Genomic DNA, 16,362 nt, shown 5'->3' on the forward strand with positions numbered 1-16,362 from the left:
TTCTCTGTAGCGATGCAGGTGGGCCAAGTTGAAGGGAACACAGTGCTCTTTCTGGTTTTCCAAATGAAAGACCTGCAATGAAAGGCATTGCCTGTGGCATCCCATAGCCAAAGAGCCATTAATCAAAATCATCTTATCTCTCCTCTTTATCTCTCCCACAAAGAGATGACTCGCCTGGAGACATGAGCCCCAGCAACAACACCAGCTTTAACCAACTTTTGCTACAATATATTACCAAACGCTTCATTCCAAAACCTCTGTTTTCAGGCCATCAGAAGGCTCAAGTGTTTTTCTGAAATAATCTTCCTAGCAGGAATGTATTGCAGTGTTAGGTGAAATCATCAGTTTGAACGTATGAATATCAAAGTAGCTGGGTGAATAACATGTCCCTTTGGTTTCCTTGTGGGTTTGGGTGGAAAAGCAGGCCATGGTTATTCTATGATCTCTCTGCTCGTGTTAACCTCAGTGCTCTCTGTGCTTGTTCTGACTTCAGGATGAGTTGGCATGAAGGGGGACAGGCAGAGCAGAGTAAACTGCTTGGAGGAAACTAGTAAATGCAGCTAGACAGCTTGACGGGCCACTGTATTCCCATTGTTAGAAAGCAGATCCACTCCGTTGCCAAAACACCATAATCTGGTGCACAGGAGGTTGTTGGCACCTGAACTGGGTAGGATGTGCTCGTGGTAATGGCTGGAGTGGAATGAGTGGGATGATATCAAATACATGAAACGCGTGGTTTCCATGTGTTTGATGCCATTCCATTCACACCGTTCCGTCCTCCCCTCAGCAGCCTCCACTGGTCTGGTGGGAGGTAAATGTTTGCCTCATACAATAACCTTTGTACTGACACTGTATGTGTCTCAATGAGCTTTATTTTGTTATGTGCAGCTCATCAAATGATGCGGATAAGCTGAGTGATTTTCATACAGGTCCGATACAGAGTTGGATAATGACAGGGAGATGATGAGATAACGGCACTGTAGCCATAGTAACTGTCCACATTTTCTCACTTCTTCTTGTTCTATTTCTCTGCCACTTTTCCTTTCTTTGGGGGTTACATAAAACTGTTTCCCCCCCAGACAAAATACTGCCGTTCATCTGACTAATTTTGTTGTAACGGCATGGTGTTTAGGCTGTGGCTGTGGGCTCTTTCCATTAAACTCTCCCATGATGTACCTGCACCTTATTGTAAACGGTGCTTTACCCTTTCTCTTTGGTGTTTGGTGTTCTCTTTGGTGTTTTGGCTTTCCTTCTGCTTAATGACAGGCCCTCCCTCCATGCTAGTGCTTGCGTTGCACTCTTTCCTAGTCCTGTGTACCAATTTAACGGAAGCTTTCATGCCTTATTTTGGACATTTCTATTAGAGACTGGCCAAAATAGCGCCCTCTGTGTACAACTGTGTCTTCAACTCTGGCAACAATGAATGCCTTTTCCAAAGAACTGTTATTAAATGTCACTTTCCGTCCAATCTAGCTGCCTACTCTCCCTGTGCCAAAGGGCAGTGTTTTTAGGAATGTGTTGAGGAGGCCTACACTTCTCTCAACCATCCAAACCTGTAGCCCCATGCCAAGTAGAGGGAGAGGGGTCTGGGGGTCCTTACCCCTTTTGTGAAAAAGTCTTCAAATTACCAGACTTTGAACTGAGGGTAACAGGAAGTCAGCTAATGTTAATATGTTCTCAGAGATATGCTGAGGATGAGCTCTCCTCCATCATTAGCATATCGTTAGTGCATTGAAACAGACACAATTAATGACATAGAAAGAAAGAGTCATTTGTTTCTATCTCACCCTTTTCCTAAAGCACAAAAAATCAACCCCAGGCATGGCCTTGAACATTATGCTGGAGTGTGAATGTGTTTTTTGTGTTCTTTTTGTGTATTACTTTTTATTTTCTCCCCCTTTTTCTCCCCAATTCTTTACTAGTCTCATCGCTGCAACTCCCCAATGGGCTCAGGAGAGACGAAGGTGGAGTCAAGCATCCTCAGAAACATGTCCCGCCCAACCGCGCTCTGTAACACCCGCCAGCTTAACCCGGAAGGCAGCCACACCAATGTGTCGGAGGAAACACCATTCAACTGGCGAACGGAGTCAGCCTGCAGGCAGCCGGCCCACCCCAAGGAGTCGCTAGTGTGCGATGAGCCAAGTTAAAGCCCCGCAGCCAAACCCTCTTCTAACCCGGATGACCCTTGGCCAATTGTGCACCATCCTATGGGACTTCTGGCAACGACCGGCTGTGGCACAGCCCGAGCATGAACCCGGGTCTGAACCCAGGGTCTGCCCCACTCGGGAGGCTCTGGAGTGTGATTTTCTATTGGGGTTACCGAAGGCTTCAAGTGATTGGTGCTTTGATATTCTTATGCGACTCCTTTGATTTGTGCATTGAATTACGCTCAGTCTGCGTCTTGTTTTCTTTCCCTTTCTGTATGTCTTGTCATGACTTTCATAAATAATTATAGTAAACATTTTTTCTGTGTGACTACACTCGTTTCTGGTAATTAGAGGAAAACAGACACGACCCTATTTTCTTGAACATCAGATTAGTATGAGTCTTAATTAGATTGAGTTTGTAAGACAATGAGAATGTTATGTTTTGCCTTATGCGACCAGATTTCTTGGTGGTTTCTTCATGTCTTATTTTCCAATTGTAGTAACTTCTATCATGATTAAGGCCAGGAGTTATTTTTCACCATTTGACCTAACTAGGAAAACTTTGGGTCTTTCACTCGTCTTTCTGATTTGGACTGCATCTCGACACGTGGTTCATTGTTCTCTTTAGAAACAGAACATACTGTACAGTAGGATTGCTCAGTAAGGTGCATTACAGTACAATGTGCAGTACATTGCAGTACAAAGTGCAGTACATTGCTGTACAAGGCACAGTACAAGGTGCAGTACAAGGTACAGTACATTGCTGTACAAGGCACAGTATAAGGTGCAGTACATCGCAGTACAAGGTGCAGTACATTGCTGTACAAGGCACAGTACAAGGTGCAGTACATCGCAGTACAAGGTGCAGTACATTGCTGTATAAGGCACAGTACAAGGTGCAGTACATCGCAGTACAAGGTACAGTACATCACAGTACCACTTATCCTACCATTTATAACTGTTTGTCAGTTAATGATGGACTGGGCAGTTCAATGCAGTATTCTCACCCATTTTCATAATTCATGGTTGGCTTTTTACTTAACAACAAGCTGTCACCAGGCTCCTTCCTGTCTCTCGCAATCTCTGTGGCCGGCTCAGCAAATACGAAGTGACAAGGCTGACAGGCCTGCCAGTGTGGACGGCGAGTGGAGAGCCAAATGTCACACCAGACCCTGTCACAAGTCCTTTGTCTCCACTTTAATGAGATTCCCAGCTTTCAAATGAGCCTAACTTGTGTGTGTGAGCCACTAAAATCACTTTCTCACTGATTAGAGCTGCTGGCAGCCGTGACTTTTATTTCTGTGGGTGACGGTATCCGTCATTAGCACATGTGGTATCTATTATTGTGTACTCAATAGTCTGCTGCAACGGCATCAATATTAAGCCTTAACACCTTCCTCTTTTTCTCCTTCCTCCTTCTTCTGCTTCCTTCTTCTTCTCCTTCCTTCTTCTTCAGCTTCCTTCTTATTCTCCTTCCTTCTTCTTCTTCTGCTTCCTTCTTCTTCTCCTTCTTCTTCTTACATTTACATTTACATTTACATTTACATTTACATTTACATTTACATTTAAGTCATTTAACAGACGCTCTTATCCAGAGCGACTTACAAATTGGTGCATTCACCTTATGACATCCAGTGGAACAGTCACTTTACAATAGTGCATCTAAATCTTAAAGGGGGGGGGTGAGAGGGATTACTTATCCTATCCTAGGTATTCCTTAAAGAGGTGGGGTTTCAGGTGTCTCCGGAAGGTGGTGATTGACTCCACTGTCCTGGCGTCGTGAGGGAGTTTGTTCCACCATTGGGGGGCCAGCGCAGCGAACAGTTTTGACTGGGCTGAGCGGGAGCTGTACTTCCTCAGTGGTAGGGAGGCGAGCAGGCCAGAGGTGGATGAACGCAGTGCCCTTGTTTGGGTGTAGGGCCTGATCAGAGCCTGGAGGTACTGAGGTGCCGTTCCCCTCACAGCTCCGTAGGCAAGCACCATGGTCTTGTAGCGGATGCGAGCTTCAACTGGAAGCCAGTGGAGAGAACGGAGGAGCTTCTTCTGCTTACTTCTTCTTCTGCTTCCTTCTTCTTCTCCTTCTTTTTCTGCTTCCTTCTTCTTCTCCTTCTTTTTCTGCTTCCTTCTTCTTCTGCTTCCTTCTTCTTCTTCTTCTCCTTCCTTCTTCATCTCCTTCCTCCTTCTTCATCTCCTTCCTTCTTCTTCTCCTTCCTTCTTCATCTCCTTCCTCCTTCTTCTCCTTCCTTCTTCTTCTCCTCCTTCCTCCTTCTCCTTCCTCCTTCTTCTTCTTCTCCTTCCTCCTTCTTCTTCTCCTCCTTCCTCCTTCTTCTCCTTCCTCCTTCTTCTTCTCCTCCTTCCTCCTTCATCTCCCTCCTCCTTCCTCCTTCTTCTCCTTCCTTCTTCTTCTCCTTCCTCCTTCTTCTTCTTCTCCTTCCTCCTTCTTCCCCTTCCTCCTTCTTCTTCTCCTTCCTCATTCTTCTTCTTCCTCCTACCTTCTTCGTCGTCTTCTTCTCCTTCCTTCTTCTCCTTCCTCCTTCTTCTCCTTCCTCCTTCCTCCTTCTTCTTCGCCTTTCACCTTCTTCTTCTCCTACCTCCTTCGTCTTCTTCTCCTACCTTCTTCGTCTTCTTCTCCTTTTTCCTTCTTCTTCTCCTACCTCCTTCGTCTTCTTCTCCTTCCTCCTTCTTCTTCTCCTTCTTCTTCCTTATTCATCTTTCAAGTTTAATGTCGGTGTGCAGACCAGCTCTTTAGGTACATTACCACGATATGCTGTTTGCCTAAACATTGCAGGGACCTCCTATAGAAAAGCAGAAGGAGTGCTAGGTCAGTGTGGTGGGCTGGGGCTGTAAAATGGAAGTCTGTGATGTGCAGCGCTTGCATTGTACGGTGTTGAACATTTCACTTTACAGTCTTTGTTGACAAACTCGTCTTAATTAGCCATCATCTCAATTGGGGTTTGGCAAATGAGCTATTTTCTGAATCAAGTGTTCCCTCAGCACACGTGGCTGGCTCTTAGAAAGTAGCAGCAGCAGGGTAGAGTTTTTTTTTATCAGACTTGCTTACACGCAGCTGAGGTGCATGTTTTTATTTGTATTAATTTAGTTTGAATTAAGTCTAAACAGAGAGCACACTTGTTGTGGAAAAACAGTTATTTCAGATGAGAGGAGTGCATGAATTTACTGGGTGACTGTAGAGTAGTTTCGAATTTCCCAGAGAACCCATATTTCTCACTTCAAAGCTTATTTTAGTCTGATGCATTTTGATGTTTAAAAGAAATATGTAATATGAATATGTTGAATACTTCAACAATGAGACTTAGGCCCACATGTCAACTCCAATGAGATGAATAGTCTAATTCCTCCAACTAATCCCCTAAAGGCGTTCTGGTTCTATTAGAAAGGCAAGGCGGGAGGCTGTAACAATCTGTTTGAGAGATGGATTGAAATGTTATTTTAATCCTATTGCTGCCAATCATATTAGACTATTTTGCCTGTCGCGCTACTTTATATCCACAGTGCTGCCATTTCAGCAGGGCTGAGAGTATTGCACGGCACCTTAATAGCACTTTGATAGATAAAACATGTTTTCCTTTGACGGAAATATCACTTCGGAGAATGATTTTGTCAGGGCACCTAATTCTCAGTCCTAGCAGATTGGATATTGCCCAGTGTGTGACTCATTGAACCCTCAGTGGAATTGGATTTATTTTCTGCCTTCCGTTGCTCCCAGATTCCACCACTTAGTTCCACAACGGTCGGTGTTGCACTCAGTGATCATTTGAATGTGCACAAGGTGCACCAAAGCTCATTTACTCAGGAAGCAATCTGCTTTTGAATTAAGAAAGGCACTTTAATCCACCAAATTAATTACTTCTACACTTGTACTTGAGCTAACAAATACGATCATTTTGTTTTGTGATTTTTCTTCCGCAATGCTTTAAGCCTGAGGGTTTTCACTGTGTTTTAATTTGATGTTGATATTGGGGTGGCAAGTAGCTTAGTGGTTAGAGCGTTAGACTAGTAACTGAAATGTTGCAAGATCGAATCCCCGAGCTGACATTTTTCCCCTGAACAAGGAAGTTAAACCACTGTTCCTAGGCTGTCATTGAAAATAAGATTTTTTTCTTAAATGACTTGCCTAGTTAAATAAAGGAAAAACAATATATATTCTAGAATCACATCACCAATTCACTCTCAGGGAAGGATCTTACATATGGAGAAGAAAGTGCATTTAATCGTACACAAATCCTGGAGGAGGAACTACAGTACCTTTCCTCTTTGATATATCACTTTAGCTGACATCTCAATCCTTAACCGACAAGCTTTCATCCGACTGGTGCATTTATTGCGGCGACGACTCAATTAAGAAGCTTTTGTAGATTAGATCTCCACAGCTTGACAGCAGAGAGACCCACAGCAGCTCACTGCATTAGTCATAAATATAATTAAACAGAAGATTACATGAATCTTCCCAGACCCACATTCTGACAGTTGCATAAGTATCCAGTGTTTTACTGCATAGTGTATGGCTGGCATCACCATAAATTACAATCTCCAACTAGAAAATGAGCACTGTGGAATGCAGGAACACACACGGACGATAATGTTATGGGCTAAGGCACACACACACACACACACACACACACATTTATCTAGTTCCCGGTAAAAACACCTCCATTCCGTGTGAGATCTCCCCCGAATACAAACAGGCAGGCAGATACACCCACACACACAGGCAGGCACACACAAACACACACACATACATACAGTGGGGGGGGAAAGTATTTAGTCAGCCACCAATTGTGCAAGTTCTCCCACTTAAAAAGATGAGAGAGGCCTGTAATTTTCATCATAGGTACACTTCAACTATGACAGACAAAATGAGAAAAAAAATCCAGAAAATCACCTTGTAGGATTTGTAATGAATTTATTTGCAAATTATGGTGTAAAATAAATATTTGGTCACCTACAAACAAGCAAGATTTCTGGCTCTAACAGACCTGTAACTTCTTCTTGAAGAGGCTCCTCTGTCCTCCACTCGTTACCTGTATTAATGGCACCTGTTTGAACTTGTTATCAGTATAAAAGACACCTGTCCACAACCTCAAACAGTCACACTCCAAACTCCACTATGGCCAAGACCAAAGAGCTGTCAAAGGACACCAGAAACAAAATTGTAGACCTGCACCAGGCTGGGAAGACTGAATCTGCAATAGGTAAGCAGCTTGGTTTGAAGAAATCAACTGTGGGAGCAATTATTAGGAAATGGAAGACATACAAGACCACTGATAATCTCCCTCGATCTGGGGCTCCACGCAAGATCTCACCCCGTGGGGTCAAAATGATCACAAGAACGGTGAGCAAAAGTCCCAGAACAACACGGGGGGACCTAGTGAATGACCTGCAGAGAGCTGGGACCAAAGTAACAAAGCCTACCATCAGTAACACACTATGCCGCCAGGGACTCAAATCCTGCAGTGCCAGACGTGTCCCCCTGCCTAAGCCAGTACATGTCCAGGCCCATCTGAAGTTTGCTAGAGAGCCTATGGATGATCCAGAAGAAGATTGGGAGAATGTCAGATGAAACCCAAATATAACCTTTTGGTAAAAACTCAACTCATCGTGTTTGGAGGACAAAGAATGCTGAGTTGCATCCAAATAACACCATACCTACTGTGAATCATGGGGGTGGAAACATCATGCTTTGGGGCTGTATTTCTGCAAAGGGACCAGGACGACCCGTGTAAAGGATCCATGTAAAGGAAATAATGAATGGGGCTATGTATCGTGAGATTTTGAGGGAGTTGAAAGTCAGTGTTGCCCAGCAACAGCCCCAAAACATCACTGCTCTAGAGGAGATCTGCATGGAGGAATGGGCCAAAATACCAGCAACAGTTTATGAAAACCTTGTGAAGACTTACAGAAAACGTTTGACCTCTGTCATTGCCAACAAAGGGTATATAACAAAGTATTGAGATATTTTTGTTATTGACCAAATACTTATTTTCCACCATAATTTGCAAATAAATTCATAAGAAAATCCTACAATGTGATTTTCTGGATTTTTCCCCCTCATTTTGTCTGTCATAGTTGAAGTGTACATATGATGAAAATTACAGGCCTCTCTCATCTTTTTAAGTGGGAGAACTTGCACAATTGGTGGCTGACTAAATACTTTTTTTCCGCCCCACTGTACGTACATACATACATACATACACACAGATGAAGGGGAGGAGACAGGTTGAAGAAGGATCCCTGTGGAACACTTTCGACACCTTGTGCAGTCCATGCCTTGGCAAATTGAGACTGTTCTGAGGGCAAATGGGGGTGCAACTCAATATTTCTAATGTTTTGTACACTCAGAGTGTATGAGGATATTGTGATGAACGCTGTCATGTATCATTGAGCTTACTTAGCTCTATTGGGTTCATAAGGTGATGTTGAGTCGTTATGAGATAGACCTTGATATATTTACCGAGTGAAAGCATAGATCACAAATGAATCTCCATTGGGACTTACTAGTGACAGTTACAGTACAGCTACCCTATGCCAGGGGGCTAAGAGTGGAGGAGGAGTGAGGCCAGAGGGGCTCTTTGCTGGAGAGACTCCACACTCCACACTGTGGGTCCTTGTGGACCTCCAACAAAATGAATGGCCCTCCAGCCCCTTCCAGCCCCTGAAAGTCACCACTGAAGTGGGAACCTGTGGGGAGAGGGCAGGGGCAAAGGTCACACACAAAGACACACACACACACACACACACACACACACACACACACACACACACACACACACACACACACACACACACACACACACACACACACACACACACACACACACACACACACACACACACACACACACACACACACACACACACACACACACACACACACACACACACACACACACACACACACACACACACACACACACACACACACACACACACACACACATACACACACACAGTCATCACATAGTCAGTTGACGTTTGACTGCTGCCCCTCCAGCACTTCACAGAGCTTAGCACACAGATACTGTATATGAATAAAACATGTTCACCTGATGTTAACGACGCATTGAGAAGAGTGTTGGGTGAAAGTGCTTCAATAACATCTCTTCTGCATTGCCAGGCAGTCAGACAGCCTTAAATAGGGGATAATGACTGCTAATGCCAATGGGAGTCTAATTTCATAATGCAGAGCTCTTCAGTAACCAACGCAGCAAGGGCAGAGCGCCCATAAACTTGTCATTGAAATAGTGTTGGAAGGATCACAGTTGAGACTGGAGGGTAAAATCTTTTGGTGGGAGAGTGGAGGTGGAGGAGTAGGAGGGGGGTGGGGGAACATTTCCTCTCTCCTGACTGCTCTTCTTGGTGGCCCGCGTCACAAATCACATCCAAGGACCAGTCAGAGCTGGGAGGGCTGCTGTCACTTTCAGGGGGAATATCTCAATTTTGACAGCCTGTGCCCTGTGGGCACCTACTTTGTGTGTGTGCCTATGTGCGTGTGTGAGCATGTTTGTGTACTTTTGTGTGTGCGTGTGTTAGCATGTGCGAGCGTCTCTCTCTCTCCTCTCTCGTCCCTCTCTCCTCTGTCCTGTGTGAGCAGCATTGGATTCAGTAAGCTCTATGGCTGCTGTGTTTTCTCTTGACGACTCGGTTAGTTAAACTGGTGGCCGTTGGCGGGGATGTGGGGTACAGGCCAGTAGAGAAGGGGGTAATGGCACCGCTAACCCCCATCAGGCAGCTGCTACAGACATGGACACACACACACATACACTGTATCCCCCCCACAAACTGTACCCCCTGGAAGCCCATTCTCTAACTCTGTGTTGGCCTGACATTTAGTTGTCCTAGCCAAAGTTGTGTTATTAAACTGTGTCACAAATCCGCAGCCACAGAGTCTTAAGCCACTACCCAGTGGAAACTGGCTGTGGTGCGAGGGAGATTTGTTCTGGGTGTCACTGTGTGTGTTGCTCAGCCCTGTGTGTTGTTGCATGGTGGTCAGTTCTTCCTTATTCCCAGATGGTGGATCAGGACCCATTGGTGGTTCACAGCCCTTTCTACTGGTTTAAGACTGGATTATGGCATTAGTCTTCTGATGGTGCCTTTGCCAGTCACTTTCTCTGTTCTGGAAGGAGAGGAAGGAGGAGAGTACATACCCAATCTCAAGCAGCTATCCAGTCACTTTCTCTGTTCTGGAAGGAGAGGAAGGAGGAGAGTACATACCCAATCTCAAGCAGCTATCCAGTCACTTTCTCTGTTCTGGAAGGAGAGGAAGGAGGAGAGTACATACCCAATCTCAAGTAGCTATCCAGTCACTTTCTCTGTTCTGGAAGGAGAGGAAGGAGGAGAGTACATACCCAATCTCAAGCAGCTATGCAGTTGAACCCATGTGAGAGCTCCAGCCCATTGTTTCTTCTCCAAAGAGGAGAGTGTGTTGTTTCGGCAGTGATGTCAATAGGCTCCCTTCGCTGTTCATCTTGAAGGGCCAAAGGGAAATTCCTAAAAGCTTTTGATAGACCACAGAACAAAACCTTTTGGGAACCACTGCTGTAGCCTGTATGTCACTGAAGGGCATTGACCGGCTGGACCCTGGGCAGATGGCCTTTTCCAGTGCCAGTGGGTAGGAGTAGAGGAACAGGTTGGTGTGATGAGGAATGTGCAGTGACAATAAGTTCATTGACCGGAGAGGGAGCCTCTGTCTCTCTGCGTGTCCCCACCACACCCTCATCACCAGTCATCACAGCATTCTCTCCATTCTCTGCAGCCTGTAGACAGGACAAATGTCACTCTGGGAATAGTGAGGAACCCCTCTTAAAATCACTCGAACTTCAGTGTGAGAGGAACACTATCGTAGCACTGCTGTAGCTCCTGGAGGGATTCTCTCGGTTGGGATTCTAATATATCAAGGTAAGCACGGTAACTGTCAACTCTCTGTTATGGTTTCATAATGAGAGTGAAGTAGTGTAGATACTGTATTGCTGCTTGTCAGAGAGACTGATCTGAGAAAAGTGGTGGTGTTGATACCTGGAGATTATTATCAGGGTGTTGTATGTACGCGTACAGAAGGAAGTTAGAACTACTGTCACTTCTTTGATCAGCTGGCAGTTTTATCTGCGTAGTTGAACAGTTGTCGTCTGTCTGGGAGATGAGGTAAAGCTGTTTATCTTATCTTGGATTGTCATTGATCTGATTAATTTCTCATCTGGGGAAAATACTGTGATAGGAAAATGACATATTTACCTGGTTTGTTTGATATTAATAGTTAGCAATTAATACTTAGCAAATAGGGCATTTGTGTTCTGTTTAATTCTGTGTTTTCATGGGCTCCACTCTAGTTCCCTGTAGCTAATCTGGGTGTATGGTCACTGGAGATGGCTTGAGCTGACAAATGAGTTAAAGACTGCATTATATAAACAAGATGTGGTGGGTGTAACTGAGATCGAGAGAGCCAGGTGGAGTTTAGAATTTGTAAGTCGCTCTGGATAAGAGCGTCTGCTAAATGACTTAAATGTAAATGTAAATGTAAGTCCTAATGGTCTCTAAATCATCCTTTCATCTGGAAATCTAAGCCAGGGAGGGGTTAAGAGAACAACCCTCTTGCAATTATTATAAAAAAAATTTAACCTTTATTTAACTAGGCAAGTCAGCTAAGAACAAATTCTTATTTACAATGATGCCCTAGGAACAATGGGTTAACTGCCTTGTTCAGGGGCAGAATGACAGATTCTTGTCAGCTCGGGGATTCGATCTAGCAACCTTTCGGGTACTGGCCCAACACTCTAATCACTAGGCTACCTGCTGCCCCAATAATAAAAAATAACGACAGGATGAACCCAGAGTGGTTTATGATGCTCCTTGGTCTGCATAAGGGTGGTTGAATCAACCATGGCTGAACAGTGTTAGTGTCAGCTATATAAAGTACTCTGCATTTGTGTGAAGGTTAGGTTACTCTGTCCAACACTCAAGGGTGGGGGGTCGACCAGCCTCACTATTGCAATAATTAATCAATATTAAATAAAGATGATTGTTTGAAGAAATTACCAAATCTCTCAGTACTGAATTTCCATGACAATACTCGAAAGCTTTTGAGTATGTTTCAGAAAGACATGGTCAATTGATGCAAATATATTAAAGTACAATAATTAGGTTACTTAAGACAAAAGGAGGGTGGTTGGTTGGGGAGGATGGGTGTGCTTATAACTTGACTGTTTAGTAACCCAATTGTTGTGTGTTTGAAGTACGTTTTGCTAATTAGCAACTTTACAACAACTTATTACTTTTTAACTACTTTGGTAGCATGTTAGCTCACCCTAATCCTAACCATAACCCTTAAGCTAGCATGTTACTTTAACTAGCTTATTACCTAACCCTTAACCCTTAAACCTAACCATAACCTTAATCCCCACCTAGCTAACATTAACCACAACAAATAGAAATGTGTGTAATGTACAGTACACTAATGCGTTATGAAGAAATTAAATTGTCTAATACACACAAAAATGAGCTGTGAAGAAAATTGTGTAATACACACAAAAATGAGCTGTGAAGAAAATTGTGTAATACACACAAAAATGAGCTGTGAAGAAAATTGTGTAATACACACAAAAATGAGCTGTGAAGAAAATTGTGTAATACACACAAAAGATGACGGTCCCTGTCACAAATTTCTAATAAGTAATTAAGTAAGTAATTAGTATTTCACAATGAATTGTGTTGATCAGCTAGGTTTTGAGGAGGTGGTGTATTTCTTTGAAGACACCTTGGTGTTTTTATTCAATTCAGTCTAGGCGAGAATCCTTGCCAAAGAAACTAAATAAATACAGCCTAGTGCTGCAGCACGAAGTGAAGAGCTTACCGGTAAACCTCAGTGCTCCCCACACAGGCTCAGCCCTCTTGGGAAAATGGGAGAGTGCTTCAGCGATTATCAGATACCACACTCGTCAATAATACATGTCCAGAGATGGACCTGTACAGCATATGAAACTCATGTGTCCATCTGTGAAACATGAGTTGATGGTATGTGTCGTTGAATTACTCTGTGTGTTGGGGAAGTGCGTTGGGGAATGTATAGTGTTTGTGTGTGTGTCAATGATTTTCAATGGTTTGTGTGTATGTGTGCATCACTCTTGTGTATGCATGAGTATGCTGGTCCGATGCTGGTGGTCCTGCCTGACGCAGTTGCCAGTACTGATGCCAGTGCTTGTCTCCGGACTGGACACAGAGAGGAGAGGAAGGAAGATAGCCCAGGCCTGCCCAGTGTTCTGGCATCACTAACACAAGGCTCCCCTTCGCATGGTTGGAAAAAACGCCTTCCTCAGTCAAAGCTATAAACAGGGGCGCAGTTCCACCGCTACTGCTGTCGTTGATGGCCTTCCTGTTGATTCAGCTCAATTTGCCATCAAGTAAACAAACAGAACATGGTCACTCCGCTTCATATCGCTGTGTTGTGTGTTATTACGGTCCGTCTGTGCAGTCATAATTGCTCAGCGATATTAGGCTAAGCTGGGGAAAAGGTCCTGTTGGCTGCTCATTGCTGCTGGTGATTTTAATATGTTTAATAGCTGGAGTTCCAGTGAGCCTGTGTGGCTTGTAGGTATTAACAGTATCTGAGCTCCTATCCACATAACTGAAGAACCATGAACAGAGAGGATTAATCATCCAGCCAGTGGATTATACAGAGGATGAGGGAGAGAGAGATGCTGATTCATACAAAATTGAGAAATTGCCCTTGAACAAACAGAGGGCTGTCTCAATAATGAGAGGCAAGCAGATAGAGAGAGAAGGAGAGAGAGGGGGAGGGTGATATATGCTTAAACTCTTAGAAAATAGGGTTCCAAAAGGGATGTTTGTCTGTCCCCATTGGAGAACCTTTTTTAGTACCAGTAGAATCCTTTTCAGTTCCATGTATAACTATTTTCTCTTACGGGGAAAGAGGCGTTGTTGTGCGCTCTTCACAACTGTGTTAATGTGTGGACCATGATAGTTAATAATAATAATATATGCCATTTAGCAGACATCCAAAGCTGTGTTAATGTGGGTAGTCCCGGGACCATGATAGTTCCTACCAACTGATAGTTCCTTAAGGATGTGGAGACTGAGGAACTTGAAGCTCTCAACCTGTTCCACAACAGCCCATTTCCTGTAGTCCACGATCAGCTCCTTAGCCCTTTTGACGTTGAGGGAGAGGTTGTTGTCCTGGCACTACACTGCCAACTCTCTGATCTCCTCCATGTAGGCTGTCGCATCATTGTCGGTGAACAGGCCTACCACCGTCGTGTGGTCTGCAAACTTAATGATGGCCACACAGTCGTGGGTGAACTGTGAGTACAGGAGGGGACTAAGCATGCACCCCTGAGGGGTCCCCGTGTTGAGGGTCAGCATTGCGGATGTGTTGTTGCCTATCCTTACCACCTTTGGGCAGCCCGTTAGGAAGTTGAGGATCCAGTTGCAGAGGGAGGTGTTTAATCGCAGGGCCCTTAGTTTAGGGATGAGCTTAGAGTCCACTATGTTGTTGAACCCCATACAGTGGGGCAAAAAAATATTTAGTCAGCCACCAATTGTGCAAGTTCTCCCACTTAAAAAGATGAGAGAGGCCTGTAATTTTCATCATAGGTACACTTCAACTATGACAGACAAAATGAGGGGAAAAAATCCAGAAAATCACATTGTAGGATTTTGAATGAATTTATTTGCAAATTATGGTGGAAAATAAGTATTTGGTCACCTGCAAACAAATTTCTGGCTCTAACAGACCTGTAACTTCTTCTTTTAGAGGCTCCTCTGTCCTCCACTCGTTACCTGTATTAATGGCACCTGTTTGAACTTGTTATCAGTATAAAAGACACCTGTCCACAACCTCAAACAGTCACACTCCAAACTCCACTATGGCCAAGACCAAAGAGCTGTCAAAGGACACCAGAAACAAAATTGTAGACCTGCACCAGGCTGGGAAGACAATCTGCAATAGGTAAGCAGCTTGGTTTGAAGAAATCAACTGTGAGAGCAATTATTAGGAAATGGAAGACGTACAAGACCACTGATAATCTCCCTCGATCTGGGGCTCCACACAAGATCTCACCCTGTGGGGTCAAAATGATCACAAGAACGGTGAGCAAAAATCCCCAAACCACACAGGGGGACCTAGTGAATGACCTGCAGAGAGCTGGGACCAAAGTAACAAAGCCTACCATCAGTAACACACTACGCTGCCAGGGACTCAAATCCTGCAGTGCCAGACGTGTCCCCCTGTTTAAGCCAGTACATATCCAGGCCCGTCTGAAGTTTGCTAGAGAGCATTTGGATGATCCAGAAGAGGATTGGGATAATGTCATATGGTCAGATGAAACCAAAATATAACTTTTTGGTAAAAACTCAACTAGTCGTGTTTGGAGGACAAAGAATGCTGAGTTGCATCCAAAGAACACCATACCTACTGTGAAGCATGGGGGTGGAAACATCATGCTTTGGGGATGTTTGTCTGCAAAGGGATCAGGGTGACTGATCCGTGTAAAGGAAAGAATGAATGGGGCCATGTATCGTGAGATTTTGAGTGAAAACCTCCTTCCATCAGCAAGGGCATTGAAGATGAAACGTGGCTTGGTCTTTCAGCATGACAATGATCCCAAACACACCGCCCGGGCAACGAAGGAATGGCTTCGTAAGAAGCATTTCAAGGTCCTGGAGTGGCCTAGCCAGTCTCCAGATCTCGACCCCATAGAAAATCTCTGGAGGGAGTTGAAAGTCCATGTTACCCAGCAACAGCCCCAAAACATCACTGCTCTAGAGGAGATCTGCATTGAGGAATGGGACAAAATACCAGCAACAGTGTGTGAAAACCCTGTGAAGACTTACAGAAAACGTTTGACCTCTGTCATTGCCAACAAAGGGTATATAACAAAGTATTGAGATAAACTTTTGTTATTGACCAAATACTTATTTTCCACCATATTTTGCAAATAAATGTATTAAAAATCCTACAATGTGATTTTTTGGATTTTTTTTTCTCATTTTGTCTGTCATAGTTGAAGTGTACCTTTGATGAAAATTACAGGCCTCTCTCATCTTTTTAAGTGGGAGAACTGGCACAATTGGTGGCTGACTAAATACTTTTTAGTCAGTAGGTGTTCCTCTTGTCCAAGTGGGAAGGGGCACTGTTGAGTTCAATAGAGATTGCATCATCTGTGGATCTGTTGGGGCGGTATGCGGA

General features: G+C 44.1%; 1 protein-coding gene across 3 annotated transcripts in view; it reads left to right on the forward strand.

The window, feature by feature from the left end:
- The window catches only part of LOC124011302 (dystrophin-related protein 2-like), a 281,037-nt gene that overhangs the window by 136,914 nt on the left and 127,761 nt on the right, over positions 1-16,362 (forward strand). The window contains exon 1 of one of the 3 annotated variants that reach the window (XM_046324528.1): positions 10,402-11,063. The exons of the other annotated variants lie outside the window; for them this stretch is intronic. The gene's annotated coding sequence lies outside the window, so the exon portion shown is untranslated. Of the gene's footprint in view, positions 1-10,401; positions 11,064-16,362 lie in introns of those variants that run through there. 3 annotated transcript variants of the gene reach the window in all.

This window comes from Oncorhynchus gorbuscha, linkage group LG23 (genome assembly GCF_021184085.1).
Source record: "Oncorhynchus gorbuscha isolate QuinsamMale2020 ecotype Even-year linkage group LG23, OgorEven_v1.0, whole genome shotgun sequence".
Taxonomy (NCBI): Eukaryota; Metazoa; Chordata; class Actinopteri; order Salmoniformes; family Salmonidae; genus Oncorhynchus; species Oncorhynchus gorbuscha.